The 16,178-nt window shown below is 41.7% G+C and overlaps 1 non-coding gene across 1 annotated transcript; it reads right to left on the reverse strand.

The window, feature by feature from the left end:
* Window positions 1-11,713: 11,713 nt before the first annotated feature.
* Window positions 11,714-11,825, reverse strand: LOC123815113. Its single transcript, XR_006785019.1, has one exon. It is a non-coding gene; the product is annotated as a U6 spliceosomal RNA (small nuclear RNA).
* Window positions 11,826-16,178: the final 4,353 nt, after the last annotated feature.

The following is a 16,178-nucleotide window of genomic DNA, read 5'->3' on the forward strand; positions in this document are numbered from 1 at the left end:
ATAAGCCCACTGCCCAACATAAGCGCTATCCCATCTCCCTACCTTCCCCAGGGATAACCAATGTCTTGAGTTTTTTCATTCCCTTGTTTTTTTTTAAATAGTTTTATCACATATGTAGTTATCCCTGAACAATATATTATTAGGTTGTACTTGCTTTTAAATTTTATAAAAATGTTATTTTATGTAGTTTTCTGCAATTTCCTTTTTAAAAGATTTTATATATATTGAGAGGGAGGGGAAGGGAGAGAGCAAGAGAGAGACATCAGTGTGAGAGAGAAACATTGATCCATTGCCTCTTGCATGCCCCCAGCCTGGAACCTGGCCAGCAACCCAAGCATGTGCCCTGACTGGGAATCAAACCAGTGACCTTCTAGTCTGCAGAAGGATGCCACCCCCACTGAGCCACACTAGTCAGGGTTGCAACTTCCTTTTCTCACTCAGCTGATTTCTCTAAGACTCAAACATGTTGTTGTCATAGCTGTAGTTAATTCATTTTTACTTCTATATGGTATTCTATTTTGTGAATACACCATAATTTACCTCTTCTCTGTGCAATGGAAATATGACTTCTTTCTGCTAATATTGCCATGAATACTTTTGCATGTGACTTCTGGGACCTAAGGCATGCATATGTTCACCTTTATATGATAGTGAAAAACTTTTTAAAAAAGTTTTATTTATTTATTACTTAGAGAGATGGAAAGGGAGGGATAAAGAGAAGTAGAGAAACATCAGTGTGACAGAGACACATTGATCAGTTGTCTCTTGCACTCCCCCAACTGGGGCCCTGGCCCGTAACCCAGGCATGTGCCCTGACAGGGAATCAAACCAGCAACCCCGTGGTTCACAGGCTGGCACTCAATTCACTGAGCCACACCAACTGGGGCAGAAATTGGTTTTAAAAGGAAGTATTAAATGTCAATAATAATGCCCATGTTACTTCCCTTATAGGTAGGTAGTTGTGAGAATAACACAAGCTAGTGGATGTGAAAATAGTTCCAATATATTAAGAATACACAGTTGACATACTGGTTTTGAGTCTAAGCTCAAAGTGCTAAAAGTTGTTCCACATGCATACTAGTTTCAAAGACCAGAAAGACCAATACTGCTCTATGTCAATTTAAAGTATTTCTAGTATTTTCTCATGAAAAAGGCTATGTACTTGAATTCTGAAACAGATGTCTTTTTTTTCTACCCGACCAGCAGCCTTTCTTCATTCTTCCAGTAATACTACCTCCCATTTTCCAAGGATATACTTCTATTCCATTTTCGGAAGTTCCCTCAAGAACCCTACTCTCGCCATTCAGCTGACTGGAGTTTGTTACTGCTGTTGTCATGGCTTTGTTTGTTTGTTTGTTTGTTTGTTTGTTGCTTTGTTTTGTATGCTCTTTTTTTAAAACCATCACCCAAGGATATGTTTATTGATTTGAGAGAGGGGAGAGAATGTGAGAGAGACACATTAATCAGCTGCCTCCCGTACTCCAGACCTGGTGAAGCAGAATAGGGTCCCCCCTAAATTCATGCCCACCTGGAACCTGTGATTGTTACCTTATTTAGAAATATGGTCTTTGTAGATGTGATAGTGTTAAATGAAGTCATATTATATTACCCCAAAGATTGGGGTCCTTATAAGAGGAGTGAAATTCAGACATACAAGGAGAACACCATGTAACAATGGAAGGAGAGTGGTATGTCTACAAGCCAAGGAATGTCTACAAGCCAAGGAATGTCAGGGACTGCAACCACCAGAGCTGGAAAGAACAAGGAAGGAGGCTCTGCTAGGGCTTTCAGAGAGAGCATGGCCCTGCCAACCTCTTGATTCTAGACTCTTATTCTCTAGAACAATAAATTTCTGTTTTTCTAAGCTCCCTAGTTCCTGATACCTTTTTATGGAAGCCCTAGGAAAGTAATAGACACTATATATCTAATTTTAAAAAAATCTCCAAGTGTGTTTCTAGTACACCAACAGGGTTCAGAACCACTGGACTGAATAATAATGATCATTCTCAACTCAATATTAACTAGGAGTAGAAAAACAGGGTCACTGAAATAATTTTCCTTTAGAAAAGGGAGAGCTGGTGTTGAGACAATCAGCTATCCTTTGGGGAAAAACTAGTTATCCCTACAGCATAGCAAATTCACTAGAACAAACTCAAAGTATTCCTGAAGGTGGGGACAACACAAAGTCCCTCCTCTTGTGGAGGATGTAACTAACGAGAGACAGACCATAAGCAAATGAATTAGATTCCTGTGAATGAATTAGATAGAAGTGATCTCTGAAGACAAGGAAATGAGTTTAAGGTAGATAAAAAAAAATATGTAAAGCACTATAACAGAATGAGAAAATGGTGAGATAATAATAATTGTTTCTTTGCATAAGGAAGGTCTTCTAAAACAATAAACAAAATGGAAAAGCCATAGAAGAGATTGATATAAATATAGTAAATGATCACACAAACATTAAAACTTATGTATGGTAACATAAACCATACACATGTTAAGTACTATAGGAAAATATCAGCAACATACACAATAGACAAAAGGTTAATATCCAGAAATATAAATGGCTCCTGCAATTTAATATGATAAAGGCAAGCAACCCTGTAAGAAAAACTATGTGGAAGTTACAAGCAGTTCACAGAGGATGGACCAATAAACATCATATGACAAGACACTCAACTTCATTAGTGATTGGAGAATACAAATAAAAAAAACAAACTGTTTACCATTTTCTCATCTATTAGATTGGCAAACAATTTAAAGGTCAGAGTCTTAGGAAATGTGAAGATGGACTGCTGATTGGAGTGAACACTGGCATAGCGCTTTTTACATTTAACCCTAATACACTATTGGTAGGAATGCAGACTGATGCAACCTCTGTGGAAAACAGTATGGAATTTCCTCAGAAAACTAAAAATGGAACTGCCTTTTGACCCAGCAATTTCGCTGTTGGAATTATACCCTAAGAGCCCTGAAACACCAATCCAAAAGAACCTATGCACCCCAATGTTCATAGCAGCACAATTTACAATAGCCAAGTGCTGGAAGCAACCTAAGTGTCCATCAGCAAATGAGTGGATCTAAAAACTGTGGTACATTTACACAATGGAATACTACACAGCAGAAAGAAAGAAGGAGCTCCTACCCTTCAGGACAGCATGGATGGATCTGGAGAGCATTATGCTAAGTGAAATAAGCCAGGTGGTGAAAGACAAATACAATATGATCTCATCTGTAAGTGGAACCTAATCAACAAAACAAACAAGCAAAATATGACCAGAAACATTGAAATAAAGAACAAACTGACAATAACCAGAGGGGAGATAGGAGGGGATAATAGGGGGAAGTGTCATCAAGGAACATGTATGAAGGACTCATGGACAAAGCCAAAGGTGGGTAGGATTGAGGTGGGAGATTGGGATGGCTGGGGTTGGGGGGAGTGATAGGGAGAAAATAGAGACAACTGTACTTGAACAACAATATAAAAAAGAAAAAGAAAATTTTAATTTGGCAGTATGTATTGAACAATGAAAATATTCGTACCTATTTCTGAGAGTCCACCTAGAGAAACAAGGAGGCCCCTGTGGGTTTATGCCAGTCAGGGTGCATACAAGAGGCAGCTGGTTGATGTTTCTCTCCCTCTCTTTCTCCTTCCTTTCCCCTGTCTCTAAATATAAGTAAATAAAACCTTTTCTAAAAAGATTTTTCTGGGACTTCCAGCCAAGATGGAGGCATAGGTAGACACACTGTGCCTCCTCGCACAATCAAGACAGGAGCAACAACAATTTAGAAACAGAATAACAACCAGAACTGATAGAAAATTGAACTGTATGGAGGTTGAACATCCAAGAAGTTAAAATAGACACATTCATCCTGACTGGTAGGAGGGGCGGAGTTGGGCAGCCGGGTGCGGGTCGCGGTGGGTAGGGACTGGGTACATAAGGCATCCGGCGCATACAAGACCACAGCGGGCGGACTGTGAGCACGCAAGCGGCAACTGGCAGACCCCGGCTAAGGGATGGCAACTGGTAGACCCAACGAGGCAGCGATTGTGAAGCAAGGCACAGTGCACAACCCAGGATCACAGTGCTGGGAAATAGAGCCTTGGGGCACTGATTGAAAACACCTGTGAGGGTTTAGGCACATGGAGAGACTCCCACCTTCACAGGAGAGCTCCTTGGGGAGACCCACAGGGTGCACAACCCCACCCACATGGGAATTGGCACCAGAGGGGCCCAGTTTGCTGGGGGAAGTGGTGGAAGGGACTGAAGTCTACGGAGAGCTGAGCAAGCACCATTGTTCCCTCTCAGACCCCACCCCCACATACAACATCACAACCCAGCAGCTGGGGTGCCCCACCCTGGTGAACATCTAAGGCTCTGTCCCTCATATGTAACAGATGCGACCAGACCAAAGGGGGAAAAAAAGATGGCTCAAACAGAATTGAAAGCCCCAGGCCAGTACTTTGAAGTGACCAAGAGATAGCCAACCTATCAGATGTACAGTTCAAAGCACTGGTGATCAAGATGCTCACAGAATTGGTTGATTTTGGTCACAAGTTAGATGAGAAAATGAAGGCTACAATAAGTGAAATGAAGAAAAATGCACAGGGAACCAATAGAAATGGAATGAAAGCTGGGTCTTACATCAATGGAATGGACCAGAAGGAAGAAAAAAACATACAATTAGAAAAGAATGAGGAAATAAGAATTCAAAAAATGAGGAGAGGCTTAGGAACCTCCAGGATATCTTTTAACGATCCAACACCGGAATTATAGGGGTACTGGAAGGAGAAGAGGAAGAGCAACAAGTGGAAAACCTACTTGAAAAAATAATGAAGGAGAACTTCACCAATCTGACAAAGGAAATAGACTTCCAGGAAGCCCAGGAAGCTCAGGGAGCCCCAAAGAAGTTGGACCCAAGAAGGAACACACCAAGGCACATCATAATTACATTAGCCAAGGTAAAAATGAAAGAGAATCCTAGAAGCAGCAACAGATAAGGAGACAGTAACCTACAAAGGAGTTCCCATCAGAATGTCAGCTGATTTCTCAAAAGAGACCTTACAGGCAAGAAGGGGCTGGAAAGAAGTATTCCAAGTCATGAAAGGCAAGGACCTCCATCCAAGATTGCTCTATCCAGCAAAGCTTTCACTTAGAATGCAAGGGCAGATAAAGTGCTTCTCAGATAAGGTCAAGTTAAAGGAGTTCATCATCACCAAGCCCTTATTTTAGGAAATGTTAAAGGGATTTATCTAAGAAAAGAAGATACAGAAAAAACATGTATAGTAAAAGGACAGCAAACTCACAATTATTAACAACCACACCTAAAACAAAAACAAAAACAAACTAAGCAAACAACTAGAACAGGAACAGAACCACAGAAATGGAGATCACATGGAGGGTTAGCAACAAGGGAGTAGGAGGAGGAGAGAGGGGAAAAGGTACAGAGAATAAGTAGCATAGATGGTAGGTAGAAAATAGATGAGGGGGGCGGTAAGAATAGTACAGGAAATGTAGAAGCTAAAGAACTTATGACACATGAACATGAACTAAAGGTGGGGCAATGTGGGTGGGAGAGGGTATGCAGGGCGGAGGGGAATGAAGTAGGGTAATGGGACAACTGTAATAGCATAATCAATAAAATACACTTTAAAAAAGATTTTTTTCTGGCTAGCTTTTCTACAAATTCAAGTATTTGGTCATGGAAGTTTATATTTTTAGCAAGTTCATTTTCAACCAATGTAATTGCAAGCAACATGAGTCACACTATGGCAGATAATATTTGAATCTTTTTCACTTTGAAAAGAAGCTTTCTGCTAAAGCAGCTATTACTGGCTGTGACAACATCAGGATAGATACCTGCTAAATTTCAAAATATAAAGTTTAATGTATCTAGAGCTCCTGATTCTTGTGGAACAATTTTCTCTAAAAAATTCAACTCAAATCAGTTTTGTGTAAATGGAATTTAAAAAAAAATATTTTATTTATTGACTTTGAGAGAGAGGGGGAGGAGGGAGAAAGAAAGGAAAAGAAACATGGATGTGTGCAAGACACATCAATCAGTTGTCTCTGATGTGCCTCCAACCAGGGGCCTGGCCTGCAAGCCAGGAATGTGCCCCAAACCAGAAATTGAATTGGCGACCTTTCTGGCGGCACTCAATCCACTGGGCCACCCCAGCCTGTGTACATCTAGTTTTAAATGTAAATTTATATGATGACATTTAATGTTTCCTCTGACATTTCCTATAATTTGTGGAGGTCTACTATAGACTGAATGCTTGTGTACTCCCCCTCATCCCCAATTCATATGTTGATGGTATTAGGAAGTGGGACCGTGGGGAGGAGAGTAGGTTTTGAGAGTGGAGATTAGTGCCCTTAAGAGACCCTGAAGAGCCCCTCCCCTTCCACACACAGCAAGAAGATGGCCATCTCTGACCAGAAAATAGGCTCTCACCAGAAACTGAATCTGCCATCACCTTAATCTTGGATTTCTCAGCTTCCAAAAGTGGGAAAAATAAAATTTTCTTTATTAGCCACGCAATCTATGGCATTTTTGTTATAGCAGACTGAACAGACTAACACAAGTTCATACAAGAAATTTTGTTTTGAAGATTTACTTATTTTTAGAGAGAGAGGAAGGGAGGGACAAAGAGAGGGAGAGAAACATCAATGTGTGGTTGCCTTTCACATGTCTCCCACTGGGGACCCGGTTCGCAACCCAGGCATGTGCCCTGACTGGAAATCGAACCGGCAACTCTGGTTGGCAGCCCATGCTCAATCCACTGAGCTACATCAGCCAGGGCCATACAAGAAATTTTTTAATAGCTTCATGATTTATTTATAATTCAAAATGCCTGTTTATTCATTCTACCCCTATATCTTCAACTAAAAGGAAAACACTTTTTAATTGTCTTCTTCATTAATAATCAGTTCATCTGACACTTTCTCATAGTGTATCTAATATGACAGCCTTTAAATTTAATTTCCATTTCTAAATCTCTGGATATTTGCTTTGCAATGTTGCACCAGTTTTCAAAACCACAGCTTCTAAACTCTTCAAAAACTGCTAATGAGTGCTTCATATACTTTACTGCAGTGTCCATGGATACGCTTTTATTTTGTAATTTACTGGCAAAGCTTGCTGCCTGAGCACCAGCAGTGGCTGTCCTCATGCTCAGGCCAGAGTTACTATTTGTGCAGATGCTGCAGGGTCAGGCTCTGACAGCAGAAAGGCAAGATTGCTTCTCATCATGAGTCCTGTCCCTGCCACCATCACTGCAGCTTCAACCACTGCTGCCACCACTGTCACTGGCTCAACGTCTCCCCTCCAAGCCCCATGGTGCCTCAGAATACCCCAGATGTGCTTGTACATGCGAGGTGGCCCAACCAACTGCTCAGCATGCATGCTGCTTGCTGCACCCATGGGGTGTGCACACTGCCACCCTGTGTATGTCTTCCACTCATGTGTACACTCCAATGCCACCTAGGACTGCACTTCCAAGACACAAAGATAAAACTATTAAGAATGTCAAGACAAAAATCAAAGGTGTTCCACGCAGCAATATTTTCACCAATATGTCCCCTACAGCAAAAGGACATAAAGGAAAGAATAAACAAACAAATGGGACTTCATCAAAATAAAAAGCTTATGCACAGCTAATGAAAACATCAGCAAAATCAAAAGGGAATCAACCGTATGTGAAAATATATTTGCCAATGATATCTCAAACAAGGGTTTGATCTCCAGAATATATAAAAAACTCACATGACTCCACTCCAGGAAGACAAACAATCCAATTAAAATATGGGCAAAGGACCTGAATAGATACTTCTCCAAGGAAGGGTCCAGAGACATATGAAAGGATGCTCAGCATCACTAGCCATCAGAGAGATGCTAATTAAAACCACAATGAGCCCAGGCTGGTGTGGCTCAGTGGACTGAGCCTTGGTTTGTGAACCAAAGGGGGGTCACTGCTTTGATTCCCAATCACGGCACATGCCTGGGTTGCAGGCCAGGCTCCCAGTAGGGGATGCTCAAAAGGCAACCAGACATTGATGCTTCTCTTCCTCTATTTCTCTCCCTCTTCCCCTCTCTAAAAATTAAATAAATAAAATCTTTTTAAAAAGGCAAAAAACACAATGAGAGACCACTTCACACAGGTGAAAATGGCCATCATTAGCAAATCAAGAAACAAGTGCTGGAGAGGTTGTGTAGAAAAGAGAACCCTAGTGCATTGTTGGTGGGAATTCAGACTGGTGCAGCCACTGTGGAAAACAATATGGAATTTCCTCAGAAAACTAAAAATGGAACTGCCTTTTGACCTGGCAATTCTACTGCTGGGACTATACACTAAGAATCCTGAAATACCAATCCAAAAGAACCTATGCACCCCATGTTCATAGCAGCACAATTTACAATAGCCAAGTGCTGGAAGCAACCTAAGTGCCCATCAGCAAATGGATGGATCAAAAAACTCTGGTTCTTTTATATGATGGAATACTACACAGCAGAAAGAAAGAAGGATCTCCTACCTTTTGCGACAGCGTGGATGGAACTAGAGAGCACTATGCTACGTAAAATAAGCCAGGCGGTAAAAGAGAAATAACATATGATCTCACTTATAAGTGGAACCTAATCAACAAAACAAACAAGCGAGCAAAAAATAACCAGAGACACTGAAATAAAGAACAAACTGACAGTAACCAGAGGGGAGGGGGGGAGGATAATGGTGGAAAGTAGGGGTAGGTCCATCAAGGAACATGTATAAAGGACCCATGGACAAAGCTAAAGGTGGGTAGGATTGAGGGTGGGAGGTGGGGATGGTTGGGGCAGAGGGAGTGGTGGCAGAAAAACGGAGACAAATGTACTTGAACAACAATAAAAAAAAATCAAGAAAAAAAGAATGTCAAGACAGTGACAGCAGAGCGTTAAATCAAGCCTGAAGCCTCTTCTGGAAGCAGAGTTCTGTGCAGGTAGCACACCCCTAAAGCTGGCCGTGGAGGAGTGGCTCAGTGTTCTCAGCTACCTAATTTGGCACTTGGGGGACCATCTGCTACATTTTATTCCAGTGGGTATAAACCCTCTTTTGCTACTGTGATTCAAATCATGCCAAGAACCATTGATCACCTTCCCCATTACATGGATCTTAGGAGACACCAGTTGCTGTAAATCCACACCAGTGATATAATGGAGTGCTGACCTGTACTCCAGGAACCGCAGCTTGAATGCGTAGTGGCTTCAACAAGAGATACAGAGTCTCTATACTCAGCTTCCCTATCTATAAAATAGAGCTAGTACTAGTACCTACCCCACAGGGTTCTTGTAAGGATTCAGTGAGTTAATCCACGTAAAGAGTTTAAAACAGTAGTTTGCACACAGTAAATTAGATAATGTTATTTGTCATTATTTTGTCTTTTGTCTTCCCTGTCCTTGTACTTTCAAGTCTGTTTTGGAGCAAGCCTGTTCCTCCTCATGTAATCTTTTCCTGTTTCCCCTCTTTTCCTCATGTATTTTACAATTCACTTTGTCCCTCATCATTTTTTCATCTCAACAATTATATGCACATACAAGGGGGGGGTGTCAAAGAAAGCTAGAATTATTTTCAAGATGACAGGAGCCTTGTAGTACAGGCTTCTCCTGCTGGGTGAGTGTTCTAGGAACCCATCTGTATCAGTGTACCAGCTGGCGTTGTTCTAAGAGACTGCGTTCAGCTTCAGTGAATTTTTTTTGAAGACTTTCAGTGCATTTGCCCACTTCACGATGGGTGATTTAGGAACACACCTGCCCACACTGCTCTGAGTGTTCAGCAGTTGTTGATCAAAAATGGCATGACCTCCATGCCCCACCCTCCCTATGCACCCAATCTCACCCCCTGAGCAACTTTTTTTTGTCTCCCCTGATTAAAGAAGTCCTCAAAGGGAAATGCTTTACTGATGTGGAAGAGGTGAATCAATCAAACAAAAAAAAAAAAAACCCTGACAGAAACACTAAAAGCCGTCAAAATGAATGAATTAAAAAACCAGTTTGAGCAGTGGGGAAAAAAATCTTGATAGGTGTATAGCATCACATGGAGAGTATTTTGAAAGTGACTCAATTTTAAACATGTAAGAATAAATACACAATTTTTTATAAATAAATTCCAGTTTTTTGGAGGGTTCCCCCTTGTATACACAGAGATGAACCAGAAGAGAGCCCACTGAGGTTCCCTCTAGGGAAGAAAGCAGAAACTGAATGGTTGGTGGTCAGCAGGGACCTTCAGCCTGTTTGAATGTTTACAGTGGTAATGCATATACTATTGCCTATGTAATTAAACATAAATGTTTACAACTGTTAAGTGGACATGGGGGTAAGGGAGGAAGGGTTCTAGCCATCCTCATACTATGGCAGCCAGTTTAGATCGTCCATTGATGCTGTAAGACACAGCGGAGCACACATTTCCAGGGTAGCAGGCAGCTGCCCCCCATCCATGGCAATGCCAAGAAGTCCTTTATCGACAAATCTAACTGCCTCAGATGTAGTCCTCTGCCAGCTTTGCCTTCCCCATTATCCTTCAGCGCCCCCACCTCACCTCCCAAGAACACTGGGGAAGAACTACTAGGGGCAGGTACCAATGTACCTGAGTCAGATGCCACCTCCTGTGAAGCCCTCCCTGACACACCTACTGAACATATTTGAATTAATCATGGCTCCCTTTGTTCCTACGCATGTTGCTCAAACCTCTAGGTAGCACTTAAGAGTTTGACCTTTTTCAGCCTTGTTATTGTTCATTGAACCTTGCCTCCCATTACATTGTGTGTGTACTGCTTTTGGATATACACATGGTCTGTTATTTATGTCTGGAGAACCCACCCCAAGCCCCACCTGTACTCCACCCAGTGTATCACAAATGCTCAGGAGCTGTTACTGGGAGGATGTCCTGAACTGGCCCTCCCACTACAATAGGTCTTTTGCACTTTTTATTCCTTCTGTCCTGTCCTTGGCCAACTCTTCTTGTTATTCTGGTCTCAGTTCACATTGTCACCTCCAAGAAGCCTTCCTTAACTACCCTATCTAAAATAGACTATCTTACATCCAAATCTTTATCTCATACCTTGTTTTATTTTCCTCGTAGCACTCACTGAAATCTGAAATTCTCTTATTTGGCTCACTTTACTGTCTGTCTCCCTCGCTGGAGGGCAGGGACCTTTTCTGTTTACCCTTAATCTCCAGTGCCTAGAACAGTGCCTGGTATATAGTAGGTGCTCAATAAATATGTGAATGAAACTGTATTTGTTTAATTATTGACTGATCCCTAGTAGAATGTCAGCTCCATGAAGGCCAGGACCTTCTCTGCGCTACTGCTACATCCTCAGCATCTAGCACCATGCCTGGTGCACAGTAGATGCTCAGCAAAGAATTGTTGGGTGAGTTACTGCTCCACACACATCTTAACTCCACATACTCCAAACTAAACTCAGTCTCTTCTTCCCTACCAAATCTGCTTTTCCTCTGCACACCCTGGCTCCATCAATGACACCACCATTCACTCTGACACCCAAATCAGAACACACACTCTTCTCGCTCATTTACCCACTACTTTTGGTCCCCAAGCCTTGCCTATTCAACCTCCAAAATATCCCACTCATCTAATCTTCCATCCCTACTGCAACTGTCTTGACTGAGGTCTCATCTTTTTTTATGACTCATGCAACAGTCTCTTGCCCTATGCCTCCTTTTTTGGGAAAACTTCATGAATTTGCATATCATCCTTGTGTAGGGGCCATGCGTAGGGGATTTTCTCCATCCCTTTCCAATTTTAATATATGTGCTGCTGAAGTGAGCACCCTCTTGCATCCTCCTGAAGCTAACAAAGCTTAATAAGCTGCAGGGCCGGTCAGTTACCATATGGTCACATGGTCATGCATTTCATAAAGTTTGTAAGATACATTTAAACTAAAATTGGTTAAAACTCCTGTCCCTGTCCACTGGGAGGTCCCCTCTTCATATCTTCTCTTGTATTAGGTGGCGTTGGAGCTGTCTTAGACATTTTTGAGACTCAGCTAAGTGGAAGTTTGTTTGGCGCATACATTTAGTTTGGGTTTAGTGGGACATTTACTAATAAGACAAAAGCCACTTTCTCAGGCCCTATGTCCCAGGGCTGGCTGGACCCTATAAAGCATGACTGACCCTACTTGTTTTTCTGAGCCTTTATCCTCAGGACTAGAAAATTACTGGGAGCACCCTGAAGGTGCAGGGGCTCCTGGAACTAGCAAAACAGGACATACTAGACCACAACGACCAGTGGACCCTGTATCCAAAGATAACATTGAAACAAGTTGTAGCCTAACTGAAACATCCTGCTCTACAACCACTGCATTCCTGATAAAAACTCACAGCCCTAACCCCTCAGTGCTGGTGGTGGTGTTGGTAGCTATTTCCTCACCTAGTCCTTTCCCTCCCTTGGGAAAGTAAAAATAAAACCTTTACTCTCTGCACTTTCTTCTCTTTGTGAAATCTTTCACAGTCTGCATCACCAATCACATTTTGGTAGCCCGCACCAGGACATTTTCTATTCCTCTCTTCTAGCCTCCTGAGATTTGCAACTAGGGGAGCAGTGGGCAGTGGAAGCTCGACCCGGGCTAACCCCCTAACCCTGTCTTGGTGAGGTTCGGAGAGAGGATTCTAATGCTTCTCTGTCTCTCCAGGCTCTGCGCGATGGCCTCCTCCTCACCCATCTTCATGGTCAGTGATCAGTAAGTCTCTCTGAATCTCGAGGCAAAAACTTCTTATTGAAGGTGATAGTTTACCCCCTCGTCTCATTTGTCATACACCCAGGTACTGGGTCTATCACTTTCTCAGGGTTTCGGCTGGGAGGGTCACCTCCAACCATCTCCCTACTGGTTTGGTCTGCTCTCGGGGCCCAGGGACGCCTGGCTCGGAGGCAGAACCTGGTGTTGGGTCTGTCCTCAGGCTCGAGGATGCTCAGCTCTGGCTGCAGAACTCTAGGTTGTTTGAATCCAGGATGCCTTTCTCAAACCTTTCCCCCTACCCTCAGTTGTCCTCATCCTGAGTTATCCTTCCCTTTTAACTTGAAGGCTGTGGGATTTACCGATCTCAAGCCCAAGCACTGGATTATCTATTGCAACAAAGCCTGGCCTTAATACAAACTGGGTGACCAGGATGTCTGGCCCATGAACAAATCTCTTAACTGTATATATTCTCCTCCAACTTGACCTGTACCATTGACATCTTGATCCCCTCCTTAGGTTTAGTTCTCGAGAGCAGACAAGATTTTAACCTTTAGCAGAGATTGCAGGGATTCCAGGCCTCTTCCTCCTAACTATGCCTCTCTTCATCTTTGTCTCACTCTAAATGCCCCCTCCCAGATGGTAAAACACTGAATTCTACCCCTGGAGACCTGGGAGCTGCTCAGTCCTGGGAAAAATTGGGCTTGCCTCTCAGTGCAGGAAAAAAAAGTGACATTTTAAACTCAAGCCACTTTTCTGCCCTTTCTCCTGATCCTTTATACCCTCTCCATCTCTTCTCTTTACTTTTCCACCTTGGACCTTTCCCCCTCCCCCACCCCTTCAGATTGGGTTTCTCCCGGCCACACCCATTCCTGTGGTCTCTTTCAGGAACCTCCCATGAAGAAACTAATCTTAAAACTGACTGAATGTTAGCTAACCATCTTTCTTCAATATTAACTTCCAAAAGAGTCTCAGGGACAGCTTAATAGGATACTTGTTCTCCTCAGAATGGCCCAAAACAGCCCAGAGACTTACAGGGATGCCTCTAACCCCTGTCTTGCTGCATATCTGTCTCTCTGAATGGGTTACATCCATTCCCAGGGCATCTGGCTGATGCTCTCATCACTGGTTAAGGTCACCCTCAGGCACAGGGTTAACACACCCATCTCTTTGTATTTCTCTGCTGGTGTGGACTATAACTCCCAGTCTCCTATCTGTAGCATATATCTTCTGTTATTAGGTTTCTGACCTTTCAGGGGCCAAAGCAGCCCCACCCAGGCTCTTTCCTGCTACTCAATTCCTTGGAGCTGAGACATTATTTCCACCAGTCATTAACAGTCCTTAAAGCTTTTATTGAGAGTCTCAACAGGTCTTCTTGCTTGGCATTTAGGACTTTCCATCCCTTTTTCCAGTCTTCTTAAAAGTTGTCAAAAGCAAATTAGAAAAATTTTGTGTTTTCTTTACAAAAATCAGAAATTCAAATTATGTGTCTGGTGTTCAGGCTTCATGTGTGTGGTCTTTACATGATATATGTTTGTGTATTACATGTGGTATGTTTTCAGCCTCTGGATGGTATAACCAGGGCATAATATTTTATTGGCTTAAAGATATAAGATACTTATATAAATTAAGCAGGATCCTGTGGTTTGGACAAATGTTTAATGTCCAAACTGGTTTTGTGTTTGCTTAATGTTTTTTGGGGTTATTTCCAAAAAATATTTGTTTTACAAGGTTATGTTATAATCTTTTAGTTAAGCTTGTTTGACAACTTTCTGAAAGTTTGAATTTTAAAAGACCTTTTAGGCAAGAAATGACTTCAGTTATTCCAATGGGCCCTGGACTGCTTCAAGGAGTTATTCTCTCTCCCTACAAAAAGTTTTGAACTAATTAGGCCTATTTAATAGTCTCAAAATTACATAGGAACTTTGCCAAACAGAATAATAATAACTATAGTCTATTTGTATACACATATTTTTATCAATATAGATTTTCTAGAAATTTCAACCTGCCCCAGGGAGGAACTTACAAAGGTTCAGAGCAAGTTCAAACAGAAAATTCTCAGAGGTAACAGGTGTCGTGTCAGTGACACTGGACAAGCCAACAGTGATGGTTCCCTGTGGGGACATCAAGCAGTGGTACTCTGGATGTTTGTAACCCATGCATTGGGAATTTATGAGTTGTTTCCAGTGCTCAGTGCATACTTCCGATAAGTCCTGCACAGCATTTTAAAATCTTGCACACTGTTTGGTCTTTATATAGTTTGAAATTTTATGTTGAATCTAAAAATATGGGCTTTATATTTTTATGTCCTTTCATAATAAGCATTACTTTCCAAGAAATTGTTATCTTGATATGTTGTATCTTACAAAAAAGCAAAGTTCTTTATCAGTTGCATTATAATCAAATCTATAACCATGTCATTTTTATTTTGTCACTTATAAACGGTCATTGTTTTACTCTAACACATTTGCAAATGTATATTTTGAAAGGTTCATGAAAAGAACTCTGACTTACTTTAAATTACAGGTATCTAAGCAGGTCATGTCTTTGAAGTAAATGAAGATTTATGAAACCCTACGGAATAACTGGACTCATGGAAATACAGGCAAATAATCAAGACAAACAGATTGATTCAAAATATTGCTAATTTTAAATCTTTTTGTTTTCCAGATATAAGGAAACTTGTTTTTCTGTAGAGCAATTTGTAAAGCATATCCTCATAAGTAATATTAGAACAGTTATATTTTTCTCCCTGTCTAAACCCTCCAGAATTTGGCAACTCTTTATGAGCATTACTTTTATGACAATATGTTTTTTTGCATCAACCCAATAAGAATCTGTTCTCTTTATAATAGCACCAATTTCCAAAAGTGGTTTTATTAACCAAGTCTTTGCCTGGAATGTCATGATTGAAAGAGTCATGCCTGGACTCTGGATGTCTCCAGCAAGCCTTAAGGAGTTAAGACTGACTTTCAAAGCCAACAAGAGCCCCTTGGAGAAATGGTCTGGTACTTTGCTTGGTCATGTGATTCCTGGAAACCTTTACAGGTAAGGAATGAAGGTTGCTTACCTTTTTGGGGACCTCAAGAACTTGAGGAATCCACCTAAACTTACAGGTATTCAGGCAAAACCAGATGGCAACTGTGTGGCTTGGCTTCTTTTCCCTGAGAGGCTGACTAAAGCTCAGTTTGAAGGTTCCTTGTAAAATTCCAGCAAAGTAGATCTGAAAGAGCCCACATGATCAATTACTATTTTTGTTGTGTCATACAAATAATCAGGCCAAATTGAAACTGAACTTAATCCAGTCTCTTTGATAAAATGAAGGTAACTTTAGGGAGAGAAATTGTGTTTCAATAGAAATCGCAATGTTTGGAACCCTGCAGGACCCCGGAGTCTGGAAGAACGCGGCAGTGAGCTCTAGAGAGCGAGTATGCTTGGGAGCACCCAGGG

This window comes from Phyllostomus hastatus, unplaced genomic scaffold (assembly GCF_019186645.2).
Source record: "Phyllostomus hastatus isolate PE091 unplaced genomic scaffold, TTU_PhHast_1.1 phas_contig_10, whole genome shotgun sequence".
NCBI classification, from domain to species: Eukaryota; Metazoa; Chordata; class Mammalia; order Chiroptera; family Phyllostomidae; genus Phyllostomus; species Phyllostomus hastatus.